Source organism: Pseudophryne corroboree (assembly GCF_028390025.1).
Source record: "Pseudophryne corroboree isolate aPseCor3 chromosome 7 unlocalized genomic scaffold, aPseCor3.hap2 SUPER_7_unloc_4, whole genome shotgun sequence".
Taxonomy (NCBI): Eukaryota; Metazoa; Chordata; class Amphibia; order Anura; family Myobatrachidae; genus Pseudophryne; species Pseudophryne corroboree.
This window is the reverse complement of record NW_026967613.1, coordinates 1-26,429: the sequence shown is the minus strand read 5'-3', so window position 1 is coordinate 26,429 and position 26,429 is coordinate 1. Positions and strand designations below refer to the sequence as shown.

Here is a 26,429-nt window from a genome sequence, read left to right as displayed (position 1 = left end):
GTTTTCCATTTCAGAGTTGGCAACACTGGTGTAGGCTTGCCTGTGCTGTAGTTCTTGAACTGTACTATACCGACAGCATTTGTATTGTGTTTTGGCTGTGCTGCAACACAGTACTTATGTGTGTAATGTTTATGTATGTTTTTTTGCTTCTTTATGTCAATAAAGACTGCTTTTTCAATCCAATATCTGAAAACAATCAATGTTTATCTTTGATGGCAATAGAAGTGGTATGATATTTGCTGCTTTTGAAAGGCAATATCTGATATGTCCCCTATCTGGGAACCATATATTAAATGGCTTTTCAGAAAAGGAAGATGGTAGAAGAGCTTTCAGTACTCGTTGGACCGATGCACATTTCCTATTCTAGCCTCCAAAAACAGATTCAGTTGCATTTTCCAGTGTGTTTTAAATGCGCCTTTGCAAATGTCTTACATCGACAAACTTATTTAGTACTATTTTGCAAATAGGGTTACATTGTTGCAACATTGTGTTCCCTAATTGCTTGATTTTTTAAATGCAACAATTGATAAAGACACCTGATAACTGCTCTGTGGAGTCTTATTTTGCGTCTACTTCTTATCTACATTTAATTCCCTACCTCTAATCAAGGCATTTTTAAATGCTGGGGGCTGCCAGGACGTGAGGCCTACCTAGACTTTAGATCTGAATTTGAATGTACTTGTGTACTAACTTAATTTCCTACTTCTAAATTCATTCCTAAATTCACTACTTACATGAATCCTGTAGTTGGGCATTTTGGGACTTCGATTGTGGGCATTGTTTTGTGTCCAGACCAGCAGCAGGTGGTGTGCATTTGCTGGAAAGGCATCGAAGACCTCCGATATGCTGCATCTCCTGATGTGTGTCTCCCTCAAGTGGCTGTCAGCAAATGCCTGCTAGATACCCCATTCCAAGCTGATTGTGACTTCACGGAACATGCATCATAGAACAGGCATGCTAGAACATGGGTCTTCAACCTGCGACCCTCCAGCTGCTGTGGAACAACACATCCCAGCATGCCCTGCCTCAGTTTTAGCATACCTTAATAGCAAAACTGTGGCAGGGCATGCTGGGATGTGTAGTTTCACAGCAGCTGGAGGGCCACAGGATGAAGACCCATGTGCTAGAGCCAAGCCGCAGGTACATTGAATGCTAGCAAGCTGAATGTTTAAATCCTTTTTGTTCCGCAGCATTCCAATGCGGAAGATTCCATGGAACCAGAGATTATTCCATTGAGAAGGACATGCTGCCTGGATGACTGCACTGTGCAAATTAAGTTACGGAGCCAGTTGGCTTGTGGGTAGCTCTGGTGACTGGGTGGTTGGGTGGGCGGTGTGTCGGAGGTGGAGCACATGCAAATGAATGTGTATCATCCAGCTAGTGAGAGTGAAAACTCATGCAGGAGTGTGCCTGCTTGTCAGTGGGTTATGCACCTTGCCAGACGTCAAATCTACATGGAGCAGCTGGAGGGGACAAGAGCAGGTTTGCAAAATATAGATAGAAGAGCATATATGCTGGCGCATTCTCCATGATTGTGTCAGCTTATGTTTTGGTGCACTGCACTTTCCTCCACTAAGTTTTAGCTGTTTTGGTTAAACGCAAGTGTAGTTGCTTCTCGCCCTTTTGGCTGTGATCTTGTATCGTGGTTGAAGAGTCTGCTGGAGGGATTGTTTTCTTCATTGGCGAGAGACTGAAGATATTCCAGGATGGAAGGCTTGGGAACACTATCCGTTTTTAAGTTGTGGAAGAGTTGAAAGACCGGATTGGACTACATTCTATAGTAAAGGATATCTTTGTATTTATTAATCCTCCCTTTATATGTGTCTGTCTTTCAATAAAGCTTCGGGCTTGTGATTCCCTCACCCTCTTACACTCCACACCCATAGCCTTATTAACTGTTGTATTATTGTATTGTTTAAATGTATAGTGCAGTTCATGATTTATAGTGTAGGCTGGCCTGTGCTGTAGTTCTTGAACTGTACTATACCGACAGCATTTGTATTGTGTTTTATCTGTGCTGCAACACAGTACTTATGTGTGTAATGTTTATGTATGTTTTTTTGCTTCTTTATGTCAATAAAGACTGCTTTTTCAATCCAATATCTGAAAACAATCAATGTTTATCTTTGATGGCAATAGAAGTGGTATGATATTTGCTGCTTTTGAAAGGCAATATCTGATATGTCCCCTATCTGGGAACCATATATTAAATGGCTTTTCAGAAAAGGGAGATGGTAGAAGAGCTTTCAGTACTTGTAGGACCGATGCACATTTCCTATTCTAGCCTCCAAAAACAGATTCAGTTGCATTTTCCAGCGTGTTTTGGATGCGCCTTTGCAAATGTCTTACATTGACAAACTTATTTAGTACTATTTTGCAAATAGGGTTACATTGTTGCAACATTGTGTTCCCTAATTGCTTGATTTTTTAAATGCAACAATTGATAAAGACACCTGATAACTGCTCTGTGGAGTCTTATTTTGTGTCTACTTTTTATCTACATTTAATTCTCTACCTCTAATCAAGGCATTTATAAGTGCTGGGGGCTGCCAGGACGTGAGGCCTACCTAGACTTTAGATCTGAATTTGAATGTACTTGTGAACTAACTTCATTTCCTACTTCTAAATTCATTCCTAAATTCACTGCTTACATGAATCCTGTAGTTGGGCATTTTGGGACTTCGATTGTGGGCATTGTTTTGTGTCCAGACCAGCAGCAGGTGGTGTGCATTTGCTGGAAAGGCATCGAAGACCTCCGATATGCTGCATCTCCTGATGTGTGTCTCCCTCAAGTGGCTGTCAGCAAATGCCTGCTAGACACCCCATTCCAAGCTGATTGTGACACCACGGTACATGCATCATAGAACAGGCATGCTAGAACATGGGTCTTCAACCTGCGACCCTCCAGCTGCTGTGGAACTACACATCCCAGCATGCTCTGCCTCAGTTTTAGCATACCTTAATAGCAAAACTGTGGCAGGGCATGCTGGGATGTGTAGTTTCACAGCAGCTGGAGGGCAACAGGATGAAGACCCATGTGCTAAAGCCAAGCCGCAGGTACATTGAATGCTAGCAAGCTGAATATTTAAATCCTTTTTATTCCGCAGCATTCCAATGTGGAAGATTCCATGGAACCAGAGATCCTTCCATTGAGAAGGACATGCTGCCTGGATGACTACACTGTGCAAATTAAATCAAGGAGCCAGTTGGCTTGTGGGTGGCTCTGGTCACTGGGTGGTTGGGTGGGTGGTGTGTCGGCAGTGGAGCACATGCAAATGATTGTGTATCATCCAGCTAGTGAGAGAGAAAACTCATGCAGGAGTGTGCCTGCTTGTCAGTGGGTTATGCACCTTTCCAGACGTCAAATCTACATGGAGCAGCTGGAGAGGACAAGAGCAGGTTTGCAAAATATAGACAGAAGAGCTCTCCAGCCTAGTTTGCTGTCTGTTTCCACTTCTCTTTTCTTGAGCCGCTCCCTTCTATGCCCTTGCGCACTATCCTGACTTCTCCCATCTGCTTACTTTGTGCCTTCCAACGCACAATGCGAACTACAGGTAGTGCTGCAGGGCCCACACCCTTTTACTTGCCATACAGAGCAGCTCTGGAGCTGTTACAGTGCCCAGCTTCTGCAAGAAATCAGCTTGAATGCTTCAGGGGCTGGGGCATAGCCAACATGAGCCCCACACCGAAGGAGGGTGGAGGTGTTTAATGCGAACTAGGGGTCATCCAAGCGCCGCAAAAGGCCGCCATGCCCTGCACGCCCCTTTTCTCTTTTCATATGCAGACGAGGGTTGAAGCCAAATTTGACCCACTGCTTGGATGACATCACCATATGCAAATCCATCTGCTGCAGGCCTTCCCCCAGGAATGCTTGCACTAGTTGTTGCATTTGGTTTGTTGTTTGGGGGTGCTTCAGTATTAGGCAGCCTTCTGCCCTCCCATGTTCATCTGAAAATATGTGTTCTCCCTGCAGTTGTTGTCCCCAGATGAGAGTTCCCTTGTGCTGCCTCAGTTGAATCTTCTTTACTTGACAGAGATGTGCCTGAGCAGCGGCCCTCCCCAGCCCTATCCCAAATCATACTTATTTTGCATAGGAGATACCATGGTCATGAAGATCGTTCTCCCAGGGTGAGGTTCATTCATTGCATTCTGGGTATGCTGACCCCTGTGATTTCCCCAAATGTGGGAAACTTGACTGCATTATTTGTGGTAGTGGGGGACTGTGTTTGTGCTTTCCTCTGGTCAGCTCTGGTAAAAGTCAGATTTCTTTATCTCAGATCTTCCTCTAGCCTTGTTCTTCTTTCGAGAGTTCCCTTGTGCTGCCTCAGTTGGATCTCCTTTACTTGACAGGGGGGTGCCCAAGCAGCGACCCTCCCCAGCTCTTGCCCAACTCCTACTTACCTGCCAGGTGAGATACTATGATCATGAAGGTGCTTCTCCCAGGGCAAGGCTCACCCATTGCACTCTGGGTGTGCTGCCCCTGTGATTTCCCCAAATATGGGAAACTTGACTGCATAATTTGTGTTTCCACTGGTCGGCTTTTATATAATTCAGATCTCTTTGTCTCAGGTCTCTCTCCAGCCTAGTTTGCAGTCTGTTTCCACTTCTTCTTTTTTTGAGCCCCTCCCTTCTATACCCTTGTGCACTATCCTGACTTCTCCTCCTGTCTGCTTACTTTGTGCCTTCCAATGCACAATGCAAACTACAGGTAGTGCTGCAGGGCCCACAAACTTTTACTTGCATTACAGAGCAGCTCTGGAGCTGTTACAGTGCCAAGCTGCTGCAAGAAATCAGCTTGAATGCTTCAGGGGCTGGGGCATTGCCAACATGAGCCCCACACCGAAGGAGGGTGGGGGTGTTTAATGCGAACTAAGGGTCATCCAAGCGCCGCAAAAGGCCGCCATTCCCTGCATACCCCTTTTCTCTTTTCATATGCAGATGAGGGTTCCAGCCAACTTTGGCCCACTGCTTGGATGACATCACTGTATGCAAATCCGTCTTCTGCTGACCTTCCCCCAGGAATGCTTGTACTAGTTGTTGCATTTGGTTTGTTGTTTGGGGGTGCTTCAGTATTAGGCAGCCTTCTGCCCTCCCATGTTCATCTGAAAATATGTGTTCTCCCTGCAGTTGTTGTCCCCAGATGAGAGTTCCCTTGTGCTGCCTCAGTTGAATCTCCTTTACTTGACAGAGATGTGCCTGAGCAGCGGCCCTCCCCAGCCCTATCCCAAATCATACTTATTTTGCATAGGAGATATCATGGTAATGAAGACTGTTATCCCAGGGTGAGGTTCATTCATTGCATTTTGGGTATGCTGACCCCTGTGATTTCCCCAAATGTGGGAAACTCGACTTCATTATTTGTGGTAGTGGGGGACTGTGTTTGTGCTTTCCTCTGGTCAGCTCTGGTAAAAGTCAGATTTATTTGTCTCAGATCTTCCTCTAGCCTTGTTCTTCTTTCGAGAGTTCCCTTGTGCTGACTCACTTGGATCTCCTTCACTTGACAGGGAAGTGCCCGAGCAGTGACCCTACCCAGCTCTAGCCCAACTCCTACTTACCTGCCAGGTGAGATACTATGATCATGAAGGTGCTTCTCCCAGGGCAAGGCTCACCCATTGCACTCTGGGTGTGCTGCTCTTGCGATTTCCCCAAATGTGGGAAACTTGACTGCATAATTTGTGTTTCCCCTGGTCGGCTCTCGTATAATTCAGATCTCTTTGTCTCAGGTCTCTCTCCAGCCTAGTTTGCTGTCTGTTTCCACTTCTCTTTTCTTGAGCCGCTCCCTTCTATGCCCTTGCGCACTATTATGACCTCTCCTGTCTGCTTACTTTGTGCCTTCCAACGTCAATGCAAACTACAGGTAGTGCTGCAGGGCCCTCACCCTTTTACATGCTTTACAGAGCAGCTCTGGAGCTGTTACAGTGCCCAGCTGCTGCAAGAAATCAGCTTGAATGCTTCAGGGGCTGGGGCATAGCCAACATGAGCCCCACACCGAAGGAGGGTGGAGGTGTTTAATGTGAATTAGGGGTCATCCAAGCGCCGCAAAAGGCCGCCATGCCCAGCACATACCTTTTTTCTTTTCATATGCAGACGAGGGTTGAAGCCAACTTTGACCCACTGCTTGGATGACATCACCATATGCAAATCCATCTGCTGCAGGCCTTCCCCCAGGAATGCTTGCACTAGTTGTTGCATTTGGTTTATTGTTTGGGGGTGCTTCAGTATTAGGCAGCCTTCTGCCCTCCCATGTTCATCTGAAAATATGTGTTCTCCCTGCAGTTGTTGTCCCCAGATGAGAGTTCCCTTGTGCTGCCTCAGTTGAATCTCCTTTACTTGACAGAGATGTGCCTGAGCAGCGGCCCTCCCCAGCTCTATCCCAAATCATACTTATTTTGCATAGGAGATACCATGCTCATGAAGATTGTTCTCCCAGGTTGAGGTTCATTCATTGCATTCTGGGTATGCTGACCCCTGTGATTTCCCCAAATGTGGGAAACTTGACTGCATTATTTGTGGTAGTGGGGGACTGTGTTTGTGCTTTCCTCTGGTCAGCTCTGGTAAAAGTCAGATTTCTTTGTCTCAGATCTTCCTCTAGCCTTGTTCTTCTTTCGAGAGTTCCCTTGTGCTGCCTCAGTTGGATCTCCTTCACTTGACAGGGGGGTGCCCGAGCTGCGACCCTCCCCAGCTCTAGCCCAACTCCTACTTACCTGCCAGGTGAGATACTATGATCATGTAGGTGCTTCTCCCAGGGCAAGGCTCACCCATTGCACTCTGGGTGTGCTGCCCCTGTGATTTCCCCAAATGTGGGAAACTTGACTGCATAATTTGTGTTTCCCCTGGTCGGCTCTCGTATAATTCAGATCTCTTTGTCTCAGGTCTCTCTCCAGCCTAGTTTGCTGTCTGTTTCCACTTCTCTTTTCTTGAGCCGCTCCCTTCTATGCCCTTGCGCACTATTCTGACCTCTCCTGTCTGTATACTTTGTGCCTTCCAACGCACAATGCAAACTACAGGTAGTGCTGCAGAGCCCACACCCTTTTACATGCTTTACAGAGCAGCTCTGGAGCTGTTACAGTGCCCAGCTGCTGCAAGAAATCAGCTTGAATGCTTCAGGGGCTGGGGCATAGCCATCATGAGCCCCACACCGAAGGAGGGTGGAGATGTTTAATGCGAATTAGGGGTCATCCAAGCGCCGCAAAAGGCCGCTATTCCCTGCACATCCCTTTTTTCTTTTCATATGCAGACGAGGGTTGAAGCCAACTTTGACCCACTGCTTGGATGACATCACCATATGCAAATCCATCTGCTGCAGGCCTTCCCCAGGAATGCTTGCACTAGTTGTTGCATTTGGTTTGTTGTTTGGGGGTGCTTCAGTATTAGGCAGCCTTCTGCCCTCCCATGTTCATCTGAAAATATGTGTTCTCCCTGCAGTTGTTGTCCCAAGATGAGAGTTCCCTTGTGCTGCCTCAGTTGAATCGCCTTTACTTGACAGAGATGTGCCTGAGCAGCGGCCCTCCCCAGCCCTATCCCAAATCATACTTATTTTGCATAGGAGATACCATGGTCATGAAGATTGTTCTCCCATGGTGAGGTTCATTCATTGCATTCTGTTTATGCTGACCCCTGTGATTTCCCCAAATGTTGGAAACTCGACTGCATTATTTGTGGTAGTGGGGGGCTGTGTTTGTGCTTTCCTCTGGTCAGCTCTGGTAAAAGTCAGATTTCTTTGTCTCAGATCTTCCTCTAGCCTTGTTCTTCTTTCGAGAGTTCCCTTGTGCTGCCTCAGTTGGATCTCCTTCACTTGACAGGGGGGTGCCCGAGCAGCGACCCTCCCCAGCTCTAGCCCAACTCCTACTTACCTGCCAGGTGAGATCCTATGATCATGTAGGTGCTTCTCCCAGGGCAAGGCTCACCCATCGCACTCTGGGTGTGCTGCCCCTGTGATTTCCCCAAATGTGGGAAACTTGACTGCATAATTTGTGTTTCCCCTGGTCGGCTCTCGTATAATTCAGATGTATTTGTCTCAGGTCTCTCTCCAGCCTAGTTTGCTGTCTGTTTCCACTTCTCTTTTCTTGAGCCGCTCCCTTCTATGCCCTTGCGCACTATCCTGACTTCTCCCGTCTGCTAACTTTGTGCCTTCCAACGCACAATGCGAACTACAGGTAGTGCTGCAGGGCCCACACCCTTTTACTTGCCTTACAGAGCAGCTCTGGAGCTGTTACAGTGCCCAGCTGCTGCAAGAAATCAGCTTGAATGCTTCAGGGGCTGGGGCATAGCCAACATGAGCCCCACACACCGAAGGAGGGTGGAGGTGTTTAATAGAGATGAGCGGGTTCGGTTTCTCTGAAACCGAACCCGCACGAACTTCATGTTTTTTTCACGGGTCCGAGCAGACTCGGATCCTCCCGCCTTGCTCGGTTAACCCGAGCGCGCCCGAACGTCATCATGACGCTGTCGGATTCTCGCGAGACTCGGATTCTATATAAGGAGCCGCGCGTCGCCGCCATTTTCACACGTGCATTGAGATTGATAGGGAGAGGACGTGGCTGGCGTCCTCTCCATTAGAAATTAGATTAGAAGAGAGAGAGAGATTGTGCAGAGTCAGACAGAGTTTACCACAGTGACCAGTGCAGTTGTTGTTAGTTAACTTTTATTTATTTTAATATATATCCGTTCTCTGCTATATCCGTTCTCTGCCTGAAAAAAAACGATACACAGCAGCAGCCAGTCACACAGTGTGACTCAGTCTGTGTGCACTCAGCTCAGCCCAGTGTGCTGCACATCAATGTATAAAAGGCAAAGCTTATAATAATTGTGGGGGAGACTGGGGAGCACTGCAGGTTGTTATAGCAGGAGCCCCCAGGAGTACATAATATTATATTAATTTAAAATTAAACAGTGCACACTTTTGCTGCAGGAGTGCCACTGCCAGTGTGACTAGTGGTGACCAGTGCCTGACCACCAGTATAGTAGTATATTCATTGTTGTATGTATTGTATACTATCTCTTTATCAACCAGTCTATATTAGCAGCAGACACAGTACAGTGCGGTAGTTCACGGCTGTGGCTACCTCTGTGTCGGCAGTCGGAACTCGGCAGGCAGTCCGTCCATCCATAATTGTATTACAATATATACCACCTAACCGTGGTATTTTTTTTTCTTTCTTTATACCGTCATAGTGTCATACTAGTTGTTACGAGTATACTACTATCTCTTTATCAACCAGTGTACAGTGCGGTAGTTCACGGCTGTGGCTACCTCTGTGTCGGCAGTCGGCAGGCAGTCCGTCCATCCATAATTGTATTATTATTATAATATATACCACCTAACCGTGGTTTTTTTTCCATTCTTTATACCGTCGTCATAGTGTCATACTAGTTGTTACGAGTATACTACTATCTCTTTATCAACCAGTGTACAGTGCGGTAGTTCACGGCTGTGGCTACCTCTGTGTCGGCAGTCGGCAGGCAGTCCGTCCATCCATAATTGTATTATTATTATAATATATACCACCTAACCGTGGTTTTTTTTCCATTCTTTATACCGTCGTCATAGTGTCATACTAGTTGTTACGAGTATACTACTATCTCTTTATCAACCAGTGTACAGTGCGGTAGTTCACGGCTGTGGCTACCTCTGTGTCGGCAGTCGGCAGGCAGTCCGTCCATCCATAATTGTATTATTATTATAATATATACCACCTAACCGTGGTTTTTTTTCCATTCTTTATACCGTCGTCATAGTGTCATACTAGTTGTTACGAGTATACTACTATCTCTTTATCAACCAGTGTACAGTGCGGTAGTTCACGGCTGTGGCTACCTCTGTGTCGGCAGTCGGCAGGCAGTCCGTCCATCCATAATTGTATTATTATTATAATATATACCACCTAACCGTGGTTTTTTTTCCATTCTTTATACCGTCGTCATAGTGTCATACTAGTTGTTACGAGTATACTACTATCTCTTTATCAACCAGTGTACAGTGCGGTAGTTCACGGCTGTGGCTACCTCTGTGTCGGCAGTCGGCAGGCAGTCCGTCCATCCATAATTGTATTATTATTATAATATATACCACCTAACCGTGGTTTTTTTTTCATTCTTTATACCGTCGTCATAGTGTCATACTAGTTGTTACGAGTATACTACTATCTCTTTATCAACCAGTGTACAGTGCGGTAGTTCACGGCTGTGGCTACCTCTGTGTCGGCAGTCGGCAGGCAGTCCGTCCATCCATAATTGTATTATTATTATAATATATACCACCTAACCGTGGTTTTTTTATACCACCTAACCGTGGCAGTCCGTCCATAATTGTATACTAGTAAACTATCCAATCCATCCATCTCCATTGTTTACCTGAGGTGCCTTTTAGTTCTGCCTATAAAATATGGAGAACAAAAAAGTTGAGGTTCCAAAATTAGGGAAAGATCAAGATCCACTTCCACCTCGTGCTGAAGCTGCTGCCACTAGTCATGGCCGAGACGATGAAATGCCAGCAACGTCGTCTGCCAAGGCCGATGCCCAATGTCATAGTACAGAGCATGTCAAATCCAAAACACCAAATATCAGAAAAAAAAGGACTCCAAAACCTAAAATAAAATTGTCGGAGGAGAAGCGTAAACTTGCCAATATGCCATTTACCACACGGAGTGGCAAGGAACGGCTGAGGCCCTGGCCTATGTTCATGGCTAGTGGTTCAGCTTCACATGAGGATGGAAGCACTCAGCCTCTCGCTAGAAAACTGAAAAGACTCAAGCTGGCAAAAGCACCGCAAAGAACTGTGCGTTCTTTGAAATCCCAAATCCACAAGGAGAGTCCAATTGTGTCGTTTGCGATGCCTGACCTTCCCAACACTGGACGTGAAGAGCATGCGCCTTCCACTATTTGCATGCCCCCTGCAAGTGCTGGAAGGAGCACCCGCAGTCCAGTTCCTGATAGTCAGATTGAAGATGTCAGTGTTGAAGTACACCAGGATGAGGAGGATATGGGTGTTGCTGGCGCTGGGGAGGAAATTGACCAGGAGGATTCTGATGGTGAGGTGGTTTGTTTAAGTCAGGCACCCGGGGAGACACCTGTTGTCCGTGGGAGGAATATGGCCGTTGACATGCCAGGTGAAAATACCAAAAAAATCAGCTCTTCGGTGTGGAGGTATTTCACCAGAAATGCGGACAACAGGTGTCAAGCCGTGTGTTCCCTTTGTCAAGCTGTAATAAGTAGGGGTAAGGACGTTAACCACCTCGGAACATCCTCCCTTATACGTCACCTGCAGCGCATTCATAATAAGTCAGTGACAAGTTCAAAAACTTTGGGTGACAGCGGAAGCAGTCCACTGACCAGTAAATCCCTTCCTCTTGTAACCAAGCTCACGCAAACCACCCCACCAACTCCCTCAGTGTCAATTTCCTCCTTCCCCAGGAATGCCAATAGTCCTGCAGGCCATGTCACTGGCAAGTCTGACGAGTCCTTTCCTGCCTGGGATTCCTCCGATGCATCCTTGCGTGTAACGCCTACTGCTGCTGGCGCTGCTGTTGTTGCCGCTGGGAGTCGATGGTCATCCCAGAGGGGAAGTCGTAAGCCCACTTGTACTACTTCCAGTAAGCAATTGACTGTTCAACAGTCCTTTGCGAGGAAGATGAAATATCACAGCAGTCATCCTACTGCAAAGCGGATAACTGAGTCCTTGACAACTATGTTGGTGTTAGACGTGCGTCCGGTATCCGCCGTTAGTTCACAGGGAACTAGACAATTTATTGAGGCAGTGTGCCCCCGTTACCAAATACCATCTAGGTTCCACTTCTCTAGGCAGGCGATACCGAGAATGTACACGGACGTCAGAAAAAGACTCACCAGTGTCCTAAAAAATGCAGTTGTACCCAATGTCCACTTAACCACGGACATGTGGACAAGTGGAGCAGGGCAGGGTCAGGACTATATGACTGTGACAGCCCACTGGGTAGATGTATGGACTCCCGCCGCAAGAACAGCAGCGGCGGCACCAGTAGCAGCATCTCGCAAACGCCAACTCTTTCCTAGGCAGGCTACGCTTTGTATCACCGCTTTCCAGAATACGCACACAGCTGAAAACCTCTTACGGCAACTGAGGAAGATCATCGCGGAATGGCTTACCCCAATTGGACTCTCCTGTGGATTTGTGGCATCGGACAACGCCAGCAATATTGTGTGTGCATTAAATATGGGCAAATTCCAGCACGTCCCATGTTTTGCACATACCTTGAATTTGGTGGTGCAGAATTTTTTAAAAAACGACAGGGGCGTGCAAGAGATGCTGTCGGTGGCCAGAAAAATTGCGGGACACTTTCGGCGTACAGGCACCACGTACAGAAGACTGGAGCACCACCAAAAACTACTGAACCTGCCCTGCCATCATCTGAAGCAAGAAGTGGTAACGAGGTGGAATTCAACCCTCTATATGCTTCAGAGGTTGGAGGAGCAGCAAAAGGCCATTCAAGCCTATACAATTGAGCACGATATAGGAGATGGAATGCACCTGTCTCAAGTGCAGTGGAGAATGATTTCAACGTTGTGCAAGGTTCTGATGCCCTTTGAACTTGCCACACGTGAAGTCAGTTCAGACACTGCCAGCCTGAGTCAGGTCATTCCCCTCATCAGGCTTTTGCAGAAGAAGCTGGAGGCATTGAAGAAGGAGCTAACACGGAGCGATTCCGCTAGGCATGTGGGACTTGTGGATGCAGCCCTTAATTCGCTTAACAAGGATTCACGGGTGGTCAATCTGTTGAAATCAGAGCACTACATTTTGGCCACCGTGCTCGATCCTAGATTTAAAGCCTACCTTGGATCTCTCTTTCCGGCAGACACAGGTCTGCTGGGGTTGAAAGACCTGCTGGTGACAAAATTGTCAAGTCAAGCGGAACGCGACCTGTCAACATCTCCTCCTTCACATTCTCCCGCAACTGGGGGTGCGAGGAAAAGGCTCAGAATTCCGAGCCCACCCGCTGGCGGTGATGCAGGGCAGTCTGGAGCGACTGCTGATGCTGACATCTGGTCCGGACTGAAGGACCTGACAACGATTACGGACATGTCGTCTACTGTCACTGCATATGATTCTCTCAACATTGATAGAATGGTGGAGGATTATATGAGTGACCGCATCCAAGTAGGCACGTCACACAGTCCGTACTTATACTGGCAGGAAAAAGAGGCAATTTGGAGGCCCTTGCACAAACTGGCTTTATTCTACCTAAGTTGCCCTCCCACAAGTGTGTACTCCGAAAGAGTGTTTAGTGCCGCCGCTCACCTTGTCAGCAATCGGCGTACGAGGTTACATCCAGAAAATGTGGAGAAGATGATGTTCATTAAAATGAATTATAATCAATTCCTCCGCGGAGACATTGACCAGCAGCAATTGCCTCCACAAAGTACACAGGGAGCTGAGATGGTGGATTCCAGTGGGGACGAATTGATAATCTGTGAGGAGGGGGATGTACACGGTGATATATCGGAGGGTGAAGATGAGGTGGACATCTTGCCTCTGTAGAGCCAGTTTGTGCAAGGAGAGATTAATTGCTTCTTTTTTGGGGGGGGTCCAAACCAACCCGTCATATCAGTCACAGTCGTGTGGCAGACCCTGTCACTGAAATGATGGGTTGGTTAAAGTGTGCATGTCCTGTTTTGTTTATACAACATAAGGGTGGGTGGGAGGGCCCAAGGATAATTCCATCTTGCACCTCTTTTTTCTTTTCTTTTTCTTTGCATCATGTGCTGATTGGGGAGGGTTTTTTGGAAGGGACATCCTGCATGACACTGCAGTGCCACTCCTAGATGGGCCCGGTGTTTGTGTCGGCCACTAGGGTCGCTAATCTTACTCACACAGCTACCTCATTGCGCCTCTTTTTTTCTTTGCGTCATGTGCTGTTTGGGGAGGGTTTTTTGGAAGGGACATCCTGCGTGACACTGCAGTGCCACTCCTAGATGTGCCCGGTGTTTGTGTCGGCCACTAGGGTCGCTAATCTTACTCACACAGTCAGCTACCTCATTGCGCCTCTTTTTTTCTTTGCGTCATGTGCTGTTTGGGGAGGGTTTTTTGGAAGGGCCATCCTGCGTGACACTGCAGTGCCACTCCTAGATGGGCCCGGTGTTTGTGTCGGCCACTAGGGTCGCTAATCTTACTCACACAGCTACCTCATTGCGCCTCTTTTTTTCTTTGCGTCATGTGCTGTTTGGGGAGGGTTTTTTGGAAGGGCCATCCTGCGTGACACTGCAGTGCCACTCCTAGATGGGCCCGGTGTTTGTGTCGGCCACTAGGGTCGCTAATCTTACTCACACAGCTACCTCATTGCGCCTCTTTTTTTCTTTGCGTCATGTGCTGTTTGGGGAGGGTTTTTTGGAAGGGACATCCTGCGTGACACTGCAGTGCCACTCCTAGATGGGCCCGGTGTTTGTGTCGGCCACTAGGGTCGCTTATCTTACTCACACAGCGACCTCGGTGCAAATTTTAGGACTAAAAATAATATTGTGAGGTGTGATGTGTTCAGAATAGGCTGAAAATGAGTGTAAATTATGTTTTTTGAGGTTAATAATACTTTGGGATCAAAATTACCCCCAAATTCTATGATTTAAGCTGTTTTTTAGGGTTTTTTGAAAAAAACACCCGAATCCAAAACACACCCGAATCCGACAAAAATAATTCGGTGAGGTTTTGCCAAAACGCGTTCGAACCCAAAACATGGCCGCGGAACCGAACCCAAAACCAAAACACAAAACCCGAAAAATTTCAGGCGCTCATCTCTAGTGTTTAATGCGAACTAGGGGTCATCCAAGCGCCGCAAAAGGCCGCCATGCCCTGCACGCCCCTCTTCTCTATTCATATGCAGATGAGTGTTGAAGCCAACTTTGACCCACTGCTTGGATGACATCACCATATGCAAATCCATCTGCTGCAGGCCTTCCCCCAGGAATGCTAGCACTAGTTGTTGCATTTGGTTTGTTGTTTGGGGGTGCTTCAGTATTAGGCAGCCTTCTGCCCTCCCATGTTCATCTGAAAATATGTGTTCTCCCTGCAGTTGTTGTCCCCCGATGAGAGTTCCCTTGTGCTGCCTCAGTTGAATCTCCTTTACTTGACAGAGATGTACCTGAGCAGCGGCCCTCCCCAGCTCTATCCCAAATCATACTTATTTTGCATAGGAGATACCATGGTCATGAAGATTGTTTTCCCAGGGTGAGGTTCATTCATTGCATTCTGGGTATGCTGACCCCTGTGATTTCCCCAAATGTGGGAAACTGGACTGCATTATTTGTGGTAGTGAGGGACTGTGTTTGTGCTTTCCTCTGGTCAGCTCTGGTAAAAGTCAGATTTCTTTGTCTCAGATCTTCCTCTAGCCTTGTTCTTCTTTTGAGAGTTCCCTTGTGCTGCCTCAGTTGGATCTCCTTCACTTGACAGGGGGGTGCCCGAGCAGCGACCCTCCCCAGCTCTAGCCCAGCTCCTACTTACCTGCCAGGTGAGATACTATGATCATGAAGGTGCTTCTCCCAGGGCAAGGCTCACCCATTGCACTCTGGGTGTGCTACTCCTGCGGTTTCCCCAAATGTTGGACACTTGACTGCATAATTTGTGTTTCACCTGGTCGGCTCTCGTATAATTCAGATCTCTTTGTCTCAGGTCTCTCTCCAGCCTAATTTGCAGTCTGTTTCCACTTCTCTTTTCTTGAGTTGCTCCCTTCTATGCCCTTGCGCACTATCCTGACTTCTCCCGTCTGCTTACTTTGTGCCTTCCAACACACAATGCAAACTACAGGTAGTGCTGCAGGGCCCACACCCTTTTACTTGCCTTACAGAGCAGCTCTGGAGCTGTTACAGTGCCCAGCTGCTGCAAGAAATCAGCTTGAATGCTTCAGGGGCTGGGGCATAGCCATCATGAGCCCCACACCGAAGGAGGGTGGAGGTGTTTAATGCGAACTAGGGGTCATCCAAGCACCGCAAAAGGCCGCCATGCCCTGCATGCCAATTTTATCTTTTCATATGCAGACGAGGGTTGAAGCCAACTTTGACCCACTGTTTGGATGACATCACCATATGCAAATCCATATGCTGCAGGCCTTCCCCCAGGAATGCTTGCACTAGTTGTTGCATTTGGTTTGTTGTTTGGGGGTGCTTCAGTATTAGGCAGCCTTCTGCCCTCCCATGTTCATCTGAAAATATGTGTACCTCCTGCAGTTGTTGTCCCCAGATGAGAGTTCCCTTGTGCTGCCTCAGTTGAATCTCCTTTACTTGACAGAGATGTGCCTGAGCAGCGGCCCTCTCCAGCCCTATCCCAAATCATACTTATTTTGCATAGGAGATACCATGGTCATGAAGATTGTTCTCCCAGGGTGAGGTTCATTCATTGCATTCTGGGTATGCTGACCCCTGTTATTTTCCCAAATGTGGTAAACTTGACAGCATTATTTGTGGTAGTGGGGGACTGTGTTTGTGCTTTCCTCTGGTCAGCTCTGGTAAAAGTCAGATTTCTTTGTCTCAGATCTTCCTCTAGCCTTGTTCTTCTTTCGAGAGTTCCCTTGTGCTGCCTCAGTTGGATCTCCTTCACTTGACAGGGGGGTGCCCGAGCAGCGACCCTCCCCAGCTCTAGCCCAACTTCTACTTACCTGCTAGGTGAGATACTATGATCATGAAGGTGCTTCTCCCAGGGCAAGGCTCACCAATTGCACTCTGGGTGTGCTGCTCCTGCGATATCCCCAAATGTGGGAAACTTGACTGCATAATTTGTGTTTCCCCTGGTCGGCTCTCGTATAATTCAGATCTCTTTGTCTCATGTCTTTCTCCAGCCTAGTTTGCTGTCTGTTTACACTTCTCTTTTCTTGAGCCACTCCCTTCTATGCCCTTGCGCACTATCTTGACTTCTCCCGTCTGCTTACTTTGTGCCTTCCAACGCACAATGCGAACTACAGGTAGTGCTGCAGGGCCCACACCCTTTTAGTTGCCTTACAGAGCAGCTCTGGAGCTATTACAGTGCCCAGCTGCTGCAAGTAATCAGCTTTTTACACTTTCTCTTGGTTCTATATATATATTTTTTTATTTTTATTTTATTTTTTCCCCCTCCTTCTCCCAAAAGGCCCCCCTCCCTCCCCCCCCCCTCCCTGTTTTAAATTTTAAAATCTTTAAATATTTAAATCTTCGAATCCTTAAATTGTCTGTTTAATATTTATTTTTTCTTCAATTCTTTTTGTTGTTTAAACAGCAATGTAGTTATTCCAGGGGTTAAAATAATGAAATATAGAAATAATATTAACAAAAATTAAAGGTAAAAATGAATTGATAGAATGATCCCATTAAAAGTAAATAAATAATATGGATGTTAAGCTGAGCGGGTTGGATTCGAACATGGGACTAGCTGCATAGAGTGCATTTGATGTTTCCCCTGCGCCACAAGAACTGCTTTAGTAGTGGCATGGATTTATGTTACCCTACAAGGTTTTATATAAGTAAATGGGGATCCTTAGTGCTGAGTCTCTGAATTATGTATATGTGATTATAGATATGAGGTATTGATTGAAAGATTATAGGTTAATCTGTATATAGATTATATATTTTCTGTTATTTTTTAAACCACCTTGTTGCTTATTTTATTATTATTTTTAATCACCATGTTGCTTATTTTTATATTATGAAATGCCTTTATATGTGCAATTGCAATTAGAAAGTTGTTCCATATGTGAGTCATTACATGTATGCATCCAATTAGTACATGTATGTATCCAATCAACTAATTAGTAATGCTATTGGTCCGGTGCATTTTAAAAAGAGCCTGCTAGGCTGCTGATGTATCCTCTGACGAAACCGCTCTTGGATAACAGCGGAGAAACGCGTAAGAAAGGTGATTACCGGACACTCTGATTGCTGAGATATAAGCCCGTTCATGAACGAGCTACATCACGGCGGACGTCTGATGTAAAGACAGCGGTGAAGGGGAAAAAGCAATTTGAGACCGAGCAAAAGGAGGTCTCTACCCCACGGCAGGGAGAAATATCCCGACCGCGAGAGCCAATAAGATCCAGCCACGGTTAACGGGGGTCGTAGCATACCGCTGTGTTTCACCAACCATCACAGCGCTCTCCCCCTGTTTTCTTTCATTACTCACGTGAGTTACATATGAACTTTAACTGCAGTAAATAATAAGAATTTACTTACCGATAATTCTATTTCTCATAGTCCGTAGTGGATGCTGGGGACTCCGTAAGGACCATGGGGAATAGCGGCTCCGCAGGAGACTGGGCACATCTAAAGAAAGCTTTAGGACTATGTGGTGTGCACTGGCTCCTCCCCCTATGACCCTCCTCCAAGCCTCAGTTAGGATACTTTGCCCGGACGAGCGTACACAATAAGGAAGGATTTTGAATCCCGGGTAAGACTCATACCAGCCACACCAATCACACCGTACAACCTGTGATCTGAACCCAGTTAACAGCATGATAACAGAGGAGCCTCTGAAAAGATGGCTCCCAACAATAATAACCCGATTTTTGTAACAATAACTATGTACAAGTATTGCAGACAATCCGCACTTGGGATGGGCGCCCAGCATCCACTACGGACTATGAGAAATAGAATTATCGGTAAGTAAATTCTTATTTTCTCTGACGTCCTAAGTGGATGCTGGGGACTCCGTAAGGACCATGGGGATTATACCAAAGCTCCCAAACGGGCGGGAGAGTGCGGATGACTCTGCAGCACCGAATGAGAGAACTCCAGGTCCTCCTCAGCCAGGGTATCAAATTTGTAGAATTTAGCAAACGTGTTTGCCCCTGACCAAGTAGCTGCTCGGCAAAGTTGTAAAGCCGAGACCCCTCGGGCAGCCGCCCAAGATGAGCCCACTTTCCTTGTGGAACGGGCTTTTACAGATTTTAGCTGTGGCAGGCCTGCCACAGAATGTGCAAGCTGAATTGTACTACAAATCCAACGAGCAATAGTCTGCTTAGAAGCAGGAGCACCCAGCTTGTTGGGTGCATACAGGATAAACAGCGAGTCAGATTTCCTGACTCCAGCCGTCCTGGAAACATATTTTCAGGGCCCTGACAACATCCAGCAACTTGGATTCCTCCAAGTCCCTAGTAGCCGCAGGCACCACAATAGGTTGGTTCAGGTGAAAACGCTGGAACCACCTTAGGGAGAAACTGAGGACGAGTCCTCAATTCCGCCCTGTCCGAATGGAAAATCAGATAAGGGCTTTTACAGGATAAAGCCGCCAATTCTGACACGCGCCTGGCCCAGGCCAGGGCCAACAGCATGACCACTTTCCATGTGAGATATTTTAACTCCACAGATTTAAGTGGTTCAAACCAATGTGACTTTTGGAACCCAAACTACATTGAGATCCCAAATTGCCACTGGAGGCACAAAAGGAGGCTGTATATGCAGTACCCCTTTTACAAACGTCTAAACTTCAGGGACTGAAGCTAGTTCTTTTTTGGAAGAAAATTGACAGGGCCGAAATCTGAACCTTAATGGACCCCAATTTCAGGCCCATAGACACTCCTGTTTGCAGGAAATGTAGGAATCGACCCAGTTGAATTTCCTCCATCGGGCCTTACTGGCCTCGCACTACGCAACATATTTTCGCCAATTGCGGTGATAATGTTTTTGCGGTTACATCCTTCCTGGCTTTAGATCAGGATATGGATGACTTCATCCGGAATGCCCTTTTTCCTTCAGGATCCGGTGTTCAACCGGCATGCCGTCAAACGCAGCCGCGGTAAGTCTTGGAACAGACAGGGTCCGTGCTGGAGCAGGTCCCTTCTTAGAGGTAGAGGCCACGGATCCTCCGTGAGCATCTCTTGAAGTTCCGGTTACCAAGTCCTTCTTGGCCAATCCGGAGCCACGAATATAGTGCTTTCTCCTCTCCATCTTATCAATCTCAGTACCTTGGGTATGAGAGGCAGAGGAGGGAACACATACACTGACTGGTACACCCACGGTGTTACCAGAGCGTCTACAACTATTGCCTGAGGGTCTCTTGACCTGGCGCAATACCTGTCGAGTTTTTTAATCATGTGGACGACTTCTGGGTGAAGTCCCCACTCTCCCGGGTGGAGGTCGTGCTGAGGAAGTCTGCTTCCCAGTTGTCCACTCCCGGAATGAATACTGTTGACAGTGCTATCACATGATTTTCCGCCCAGCGAAGAATCCCTGCAGCTTCTGCCATTGCCCTCCTGCTTCTTGTGCCACCCTGTCTGTTTACGTGGGTGACTGCCATGATGTTGTCCGACTGGATCAACACCGGCTGACCTTGAAGCAGAGGTCTTGCTAAGCTTAGAGCATTGTAAATGGCCCTTAGCTTCAGGATATTTATGTGAAGTGATGTATCCAGGCTTGACCCTAAGCCCTGGATATTCCTTCCCTGTGTGACTGCTCACCAGCCTCGCAGGCTGGCATCCGTGGTCACCAGGACCCAGTTCTGAATGCCGAATCTGCGGCCCTCTAGAAGATGAGCACTCTGCAACCACCACAGGATGGATACCCTTGTCCTTGGTGACAGGGTTATCCGCTGATGCATCTGAAAATGCGACCCGGACCATTTGTCCAGTAGGTTCCACTGGAAAGTTCTTGCGTGGAATCTAACGAATGGGATTGCTTCGTAGGAAGCCACCATTTTTACCCAGAACCCTTGTGCATTGATGCACTGAGACTTGGTTCGGTTTTAGGAGGTTCCTGACTAGCTCGGATAACTCCCTGGCTTTCTCTTCCGGGAGAAACACCTTTTTTCTGGACTGTGTCCAGGAACATCCCTAGGAAACAGAAGACAAGTCGTCGGAACCAGCTGCGATTTTGGAATATTGAGAATCCAATCGTGCTGCCGCAACACTACCTGAGATAGTGCTACACCGACTTCCAACTGTTCCCTGGATCTTACCCTTATCAGGGAATCGTCCAAGTAAGGGATAACTAAAATTCCCTTCCTTCGAAGGGATATCATTTCGGCCATTACCTTGGTAAAGACCCGGGGTGCCGTAGACCATCCCTACGGCAGCGTCTGAACTGATAGTGACAGTTCTGTACCATAACCTGAGGTACCCTTGGTGAGAAGGGTAAATTTTGACATGAAGGTAAGCATCCTTGATGTCCCGAGACATCATGTAGTCCCCTTCTTCCAGGTTCGCAATCACTGCTCTGAGTGACTCAATCTTGAATTTGAACCTCTGTATGTAAGTGTTCAAAGATTTTAGATTTAGAATCGGTCTCACCGAGCCGTCTGGCTTCGGTACCACAATAGTGTGGAATAATACCCCGTTCCCTGTTGCAGGAGGGGTACCTTGATTATCACCTGCTGGGAATACAGCTTGTGAATGGCTTCCAAAACTGCCTCCCTGTCAGAGGGAGACGTCGGTAAAGCCGACTTTTGGAAACGGCGAGGGGGAGACGTCTCGAATTCCAATATGTACCCTTGAGATATTACCTGAAGGATCCAGGGGTCTACTTGCGAGTGAGCCCACTGCGCACTGAAATTCATTGAGAACGGGCCCCCACCGTGCCTGAGCTTGTAAGGCCCTAGCGTCATACTGAGGGCTTGGCAGAGGCGGGAAAGGGTTTCTGTTCCTGGGAACTGGCTAATCTCTTCAGCCTTTTTCCTCTCCCTCTGTCACGAGCAGAAAAGAGGAACCTTTTGTCCGCTTGCCAACAAAGGACTGCGCCTGATAATACGGCGTCTTATTTTGAGAGGCGACCTGGGGTACAAACGTGGATTTCCCAGTTGTTGCCGTGGCCACCAGGTCTAAAATACCGACCCCAAATGTCCCCTTTCAAAGGCAATACTTCCAAATGCCGTTTGGAATCCGCATCACCTGACCATTTTACTGGTAGAATTGGACAACGCACTTATACTTGATGCCAGTCGGCAAATATTCCGCTGTGCATCATGCATATATAGAAATGCATCTTTTAAATGCTCTATAGGCAATAATATACTATCCTTATCTAGGATATCAATATTTCCAGTCAGGGAATCCGACCATGCCAACCCAGCACTGCACCTCCAGGCTGAGGCGATTGCTGGTCGCAGTATAACACCAGTATGTGTGTGAATACATTTTTGGATACCCTCCTGCTTTCTATCAGCAGGATCCTTAAGGGCGGCCATCTCATGAGAGGGTAGAGCCCTTGTTCTTACAAGCGTGTGAGCGCCTTATCCCCCCTAGGGGGTGTTTCCCAACGCACCCTAACCTCTGGCGGGAAAGGGTATACAGCCAATACTTTTTAAGAAATTATCAATTGTTATCGGGGGGAAACCCACGCATCATCACACACCTCATTTTATTTCTCAGATTCAGGAAAACTACAGGTAGTTTTTCCCTCACCGAACATAATACCCCTTTTTGGTGGTACTCGTATTATCAGAAATGTATAAAACATTTTCCATTGTCTCAATCATGTAACGTGTGGCCCTACTGGAAATCACGGTTGTCTCTTCACCGTCGACACAGGAGTCAGTATCCGTGTCGGCGTCTGTATCTGCCATCTGAGGTAACGGGCGCTTTAGAGCCCCTGACGGCCTATGAGACGTCTGGACAGGCACAAGCTGAGTAGCCGGCTGTCTCATGTCAACCACTGTTTTTTTTTTTTTTTTTTTATACAGAGCTGACACTGTCATGTAATTTTCTACAGTACATCCACTCAGGTGTCGACCCCCTAGGTGGTGACATCACTGTTACAGACACTCTGCTCCGTCTCCACATCATTTTTCTCCTCATACATGTCGACACAAACGTGCCGACACACAGCACACACACAGGGAATGCTCTGATAGAGGACAGGACCCCACTAGCCCTTTGGGGAGACAGAGGGAGAGTATGCCAGCACACACCAGAGCGCTATATATATATATACAGGGATAACCTTATATAAGTGTTTTTCCCCTTATAGCTGCTGTATGTTTTAATACTGCGCCTAATTAGTGCCCCCCTCTCTTTTTTTAACCCTTTCTGTAGTGTAGTGACTGCAGGGAAGAGCCAGGGAGCTTCCGTCCAACTGAGCTGTGAGGGAAAATGGCGCCAGTGTGCTGAGGAGATAGTCTTCGCCCCCTTTTCGGCTGCCTTATCTCCCGTTTTTCTGTATATTCTGGCAGGGGTTAAATGCATCCATATAGCCCAGGAGCTATATGTGATGTATTTTTTGCCATGTAAGGTATTTTTATCATGTTTTATTGCGTCTCAGGGCGCCCCCCCCAGCGCCCTGCACCCTCAGTGACCGGAGTATGAAGTGTGCTGAGAGCAATGGCGCACAGCTGTGCGCTACCTTATTGAAGACAGGAACGTCTTCTGCCGCCGATTTTTCCGGACCTCTTCGCTCTTCTGGCTCTGTAAGGGGGCCGGCGGCGAGGCTCCGGGACCCATCCAGGCTGGGCCTGTGATCGTCCCTCTGGAGCTAATGTCCAGTAGCCAAGAAGCCCAATCCACTCTGCACGCAGGTGAGTTCGCTTCTTCTCCCCTTAGTCCCTCGATGCAGTGAGCCTGTTGCCAGCAGGTCTCACTGAAAATAACAAACCTAAACTAAAACTTTCACTAAGAAGCTCAGGAGAGCCCCTAGTGTGCACCCTTCTCGTCGGGCACAGAAATCTAACTGAGGCTTGGAGGAGGGTCATAGGGGGAGGAGCCAGTGCACACCACATAGTCCTAAAGCTTTCTTTAGATGTGCCCAGTCTCCTGCGGAGCCACTATTCCCCATGGTCCTTACGGAGTCCCCAGCATCCACTTAGGACGTTAGAGAAAAGAGGCGTTGGTTACAACTGTTGCTGTTCATCCACAAGAAGGAATTTAATGTATCAATTACAATTGGAAAGTAACGTGTAACCCTGATTTAGGGTTTAAACAACACTTATACTGAGGTAGTTATAATATGGTGACTAAAATGGAGTATAAGCATATATATTATTCATATAAAAGTTAATGGATGTTGTAATACTGTATGCATGTTGTGAGGTAAATAATACAGTTCACATATATGTAATTGTATGTACATTGATGTAAATGTAGTGGTGAATACAATGAAGGCTTATTTTATGGTTTCACAGTGTATCTAAAGGGTTAATGTCCTTGTGCTCCTAACTGTCAATCACCTAGTGAGGTGATTGCCAGTGGGCGGGGCATCACCTCAGAGTGGGTCATGTGACTACTAGAGAGGAGTGGAGAGGTGCTGTGAGTGTAGCTGAGAGAGAGACTGCATATCCCTTGGTGAGAGGACATAGTTTTTTGCTGCTCCGGCCGTCGCCCGCATTAGAGCTGAGCGGTATACATTGCGGCGGCCGGAGGGGGCTTAGTGTGTGAAGCCAGAACAGGGCTTCCTTACTGTAAAGGTGGTGACAGCAGCATTGAGACTCAGAACTGTTCATAGAACCCAAGATCAGCGCTAGTCAACTCACCCAGCAGTATTGGAAGGGCACATCTGTGACAGGGACACAGAGAGGGTTCCTTCCTACCTATTACCGGCACAGACTCTGACAGCCACAACAAAGAAGCCAGGACCAGCAGCAGAGGCTCCATTCTGTGTGGCTGTAAGTGTAAGGGAGGAGTCGGGGGAGCATCCTGCAGCAGCATCACTAGATGGTAGAAGTGTGAGTGCATAATCCAGCCATTTATATTACCCCTACACTAAGCACAGCAAGCCATAGGTGACTATTGTACATAGTCAATTTCATATTGGGACTAAGTACTCCAGGGCTAGGCCGCAATAATGGCTATTAAGCAGGAGGATAGTAATGGGTCACAGTAGTCAGAGTGACCTATAATTACAGTTCCATGTATGGCTTAATCATAGTGCTAAGGAGAAGGTAGAAAGCACTGGGTATATATATGTAACAGGAGGAGTGGAGTGAAACTTGAACTGTTTAACGCTTCATAAATAGTTTTAAAACTCCCCCATATATCAGCATCACATCAGTCAAAGGAGAGCCAGAGACATTGTTCCGCAGCGCTAAATAGAAAGTAACACCCTAAAGCTGCCACCTAATGTGTGTATTTATGCCCCTGAATTAGCAGAATTAGAGTCAAGGACATTAAAGGTAGCCATACTACAGTGACATTGGATGGATGTTAAAGCCTCTTAGCCACAAAGGATTAGAATATCATCCCGATTCAAGGACTAGCTTGTGGCACTTTAATACAACTGTGTTATATGTATATTCGTGAACCCGTAAGAAGGACTGACACGTAAGAGACTATTAGTTATAAAGTTAAAGGATTTGAGCTCGCTGTGACTATGATAAGAGAAACCATCTCTTGCAGATATATTTAATATAGACTCATCCTAAGAGACAACAATAATTTGAGGCATACAGGAATCGAAAAGCTATATATGCTCTGAAATATAGAAAGCATCAGCTACTTCAAATGGACACAAGGACGCAGCATAACAAAGGTTTATCATACCAGCTTCTTAGGAGTTTAGTTTAATACTGGACAACTACAGTAACATTTTTACTGAGGAAAGGATACAGATTCCTTGGTAATCAACTGTTGATGTTACTATCTATGAGCTAAATAGATACTTTCTGTTATCTGCCAAGGAGGAACTATAAGTAACCTTATAGGAGAAAGTAATCGCTACCATAAGTAGACTGAGCCAAACATCTTTCTCTTTAACTGAAGGGAAAACTGATAGTTGATACTAAAACATAGTGTCAGACATTCTGTATTAACTGCTGTTATTTTTAGGAAGTTTATGGGCCCTTATAGTGCACTATCATATTAAGAGTACCCGGGTCACTCTAACACCTAAGGGTGTCTTGAAAAGAAAAAGGATTTGTTGTATTGCATGCAGGTACTGTGTATAGGCCTAATTGACAGGCTGTTAGCATGGATTAATGACTTAAAGGGGAATGTGTAATTGATGAAATGTTAATGTATACTTAATCCATTTGGTACTGGTCATTAAAGTGTTATACTTTCCATGTGTGTCTGGTCCGTCTGGAAGTTGATCTGAAGATCCTGGAAGAAAGAGACAGGTATATTAGATAATATATCTATGATATAAGGGAATCATCCCCTAAGGATAGAGATCAGGCTTACTCAAGCAAGCCTTGACGGTAGTTAAATACTACACATAGCTTGAGTGGAGGCACAGCTATTAGGTAACCATCCCTTAATAGAATACATAGACAGCTCTCGTTCAAGGTAATGAGGGTAGGGTTACATTTGGAGGCACCGCGTGAGATAGAAGTTACACTCAGGCCCTGTTACACCACAGGTGTCAGCTGCCATTAATTATTATTGATAAAGTCCTCACATCCCTAAAAATAAAATACAAATATGGGAAAGAAGCAAAGGAACAGGGAGAAGGTTGGACATAAAGCCATTGCTGTATCAGTTGGGAGAGTTGAAGCCATTAGAGAATGTAAAAGTATGGACAAACAAGAGTACCGTAAGGGACCAGGCTTAAAGGAAGAGGTGACATGCAAGTTTGTGGGAACTTTT

At 46.7% G+C, this 26,429-nt stretch overlaps 12 non-coding genes across 12 annotated transcripts; all 12 read left to right on the top strand.

Annotated features, from left to right (window-relative positions):
- The first annotated feature begins 4,077 nt into the window (after positions 1-4,077).
- Positions 4,078-4,241, top strand: LOC134986631 (U1 spliceosomal RNA). The gene has a single exon (XR_010192481.1). It is a non-coding gene; the product is annotated as a U1 spliceosomal RNA (small nuclear RNA).
- Positions 4,242-4,393: 152 nt separating this feature from the next.
- LOC134986584 (U1 spliceosomal RNA) lies at positions 4,394-4,556 on the top strand. The gene has a single exon (XR_010192434.1). It is a non-coding gene; the product is annotated as a U1 spliceosomal RNA (small nuclear RNA).
- Positions 4,557-5,231: 675 nt separating this feature from the next.
- LOC134986560 (U1 spliceosomal RNA) lies at positions 5,232-5,395 on the top strand. Its single transcript, XR_010192412.1, has one exon. It is a non-coding gene; the product is annotated as a U1 spliceosomal RNA (small nuclear RNA).
- A 152-nt stretch (positions 5,396-5,547) lies between these two features.
- LOC134986579 (U1 spliceosomal RNA) lies at positions 5,548-5,710 on the top strand. Its single transcript, XR_010192429.1, has one exon. It is a non-coding gene; the product is annotated as a U1 spliceosomal RNA (small nuclear RNA).
- Positions 5,711-6,380: 670 nt separating this feature from the next.
- On the top strand, positions 6,381-6,544 carry LOC134986538 (U1 spliceosomal RNA). The gene has a single exon (XR_010192391.1). It is a non-coding gene; the product is annotated as a U1 spliceosomal RNA (small nuclear RNA).
- Positions 6,545-6,696: 152 nt separating this feature from the next.
- Positions 6,697-6,859, top strand: LOC134986586 (U1 spliceosomal RNA). Its single transcript, XR_010192436.1, has one exon. It is a non-coding gene; the product is annotated as a U1 spliceosomal RNA (small nuclear RNA).
- Positions 6,860-7,529: 670 nt separating this feature from the next.
- Positions 7,530-7,693, top strand: LOC134986556 (U1 spliceosomal RNA). The gene has a single exon (XR_010192408.1). It is a non-coding gene; the product is annotated as a U1 spliceosomal RNA (small nuclear RNA).
- A 152-nt stretch (positions 7,694-7,845) lies between these two features.
- Positions 7,846-8,008, top strand: LOC134986606 (U1 spliceosomal RNA). The gene has a single exon (XR_010192454.1). It is a non-coding gene; the product is annotated as a U1 spliceosomal RNA (small nuclear RNA).
- Positions 8,009-15,142: 7,134 nt separating this feature from the next.
- LOC134986544 (U1 spliceosomal RNA) lies at positions 15,143-15,306 on the top strand. Its single transcript, XR_010192396.1, has one exon. It is a non-coding gene; the product is annotated as a U1 spliceosomal RNA (small nuclear RNA).
- A 152-nt stretch (positions 15,307-15,458) lies between these two features.
- Positions 15,459-15,621, top strand: LOC134986597 (U1 spliceosomal RNA). Its single transcript, XR_010192448.1, has one exon. It is a non-coding gene; the product is annotated as a U1 spliceosomal RNA (small nuclear RNA).
- A 671-nt stretch (positions 15,622-16,292) lies between these two features.
- LOC134986542 (U1 spliceosomal RNA) lies at positions 16,293-16,456 on the top strand. The gene has a single exon (XR_010192394.1). It is a non-coding gene; the product is annotated as a U1 spliceosomal RNA (small nuclear RNA).
- A 152-nt stretch (positions 16,457-16,608) lies between these two features.
- LOC134986609 (U1 spliceosomal RNA) lies at positions 16,609-16,771 on the top strand. The gene has a single exon (XR_010192458.1). It is a non-coding gene; the product is annotated as a U1 spliceosomal RNA (small nuclear RNA).
- The last annotated feature ends 9,658 nt before the right edge of the window (positions 16,772-26,429 follow it).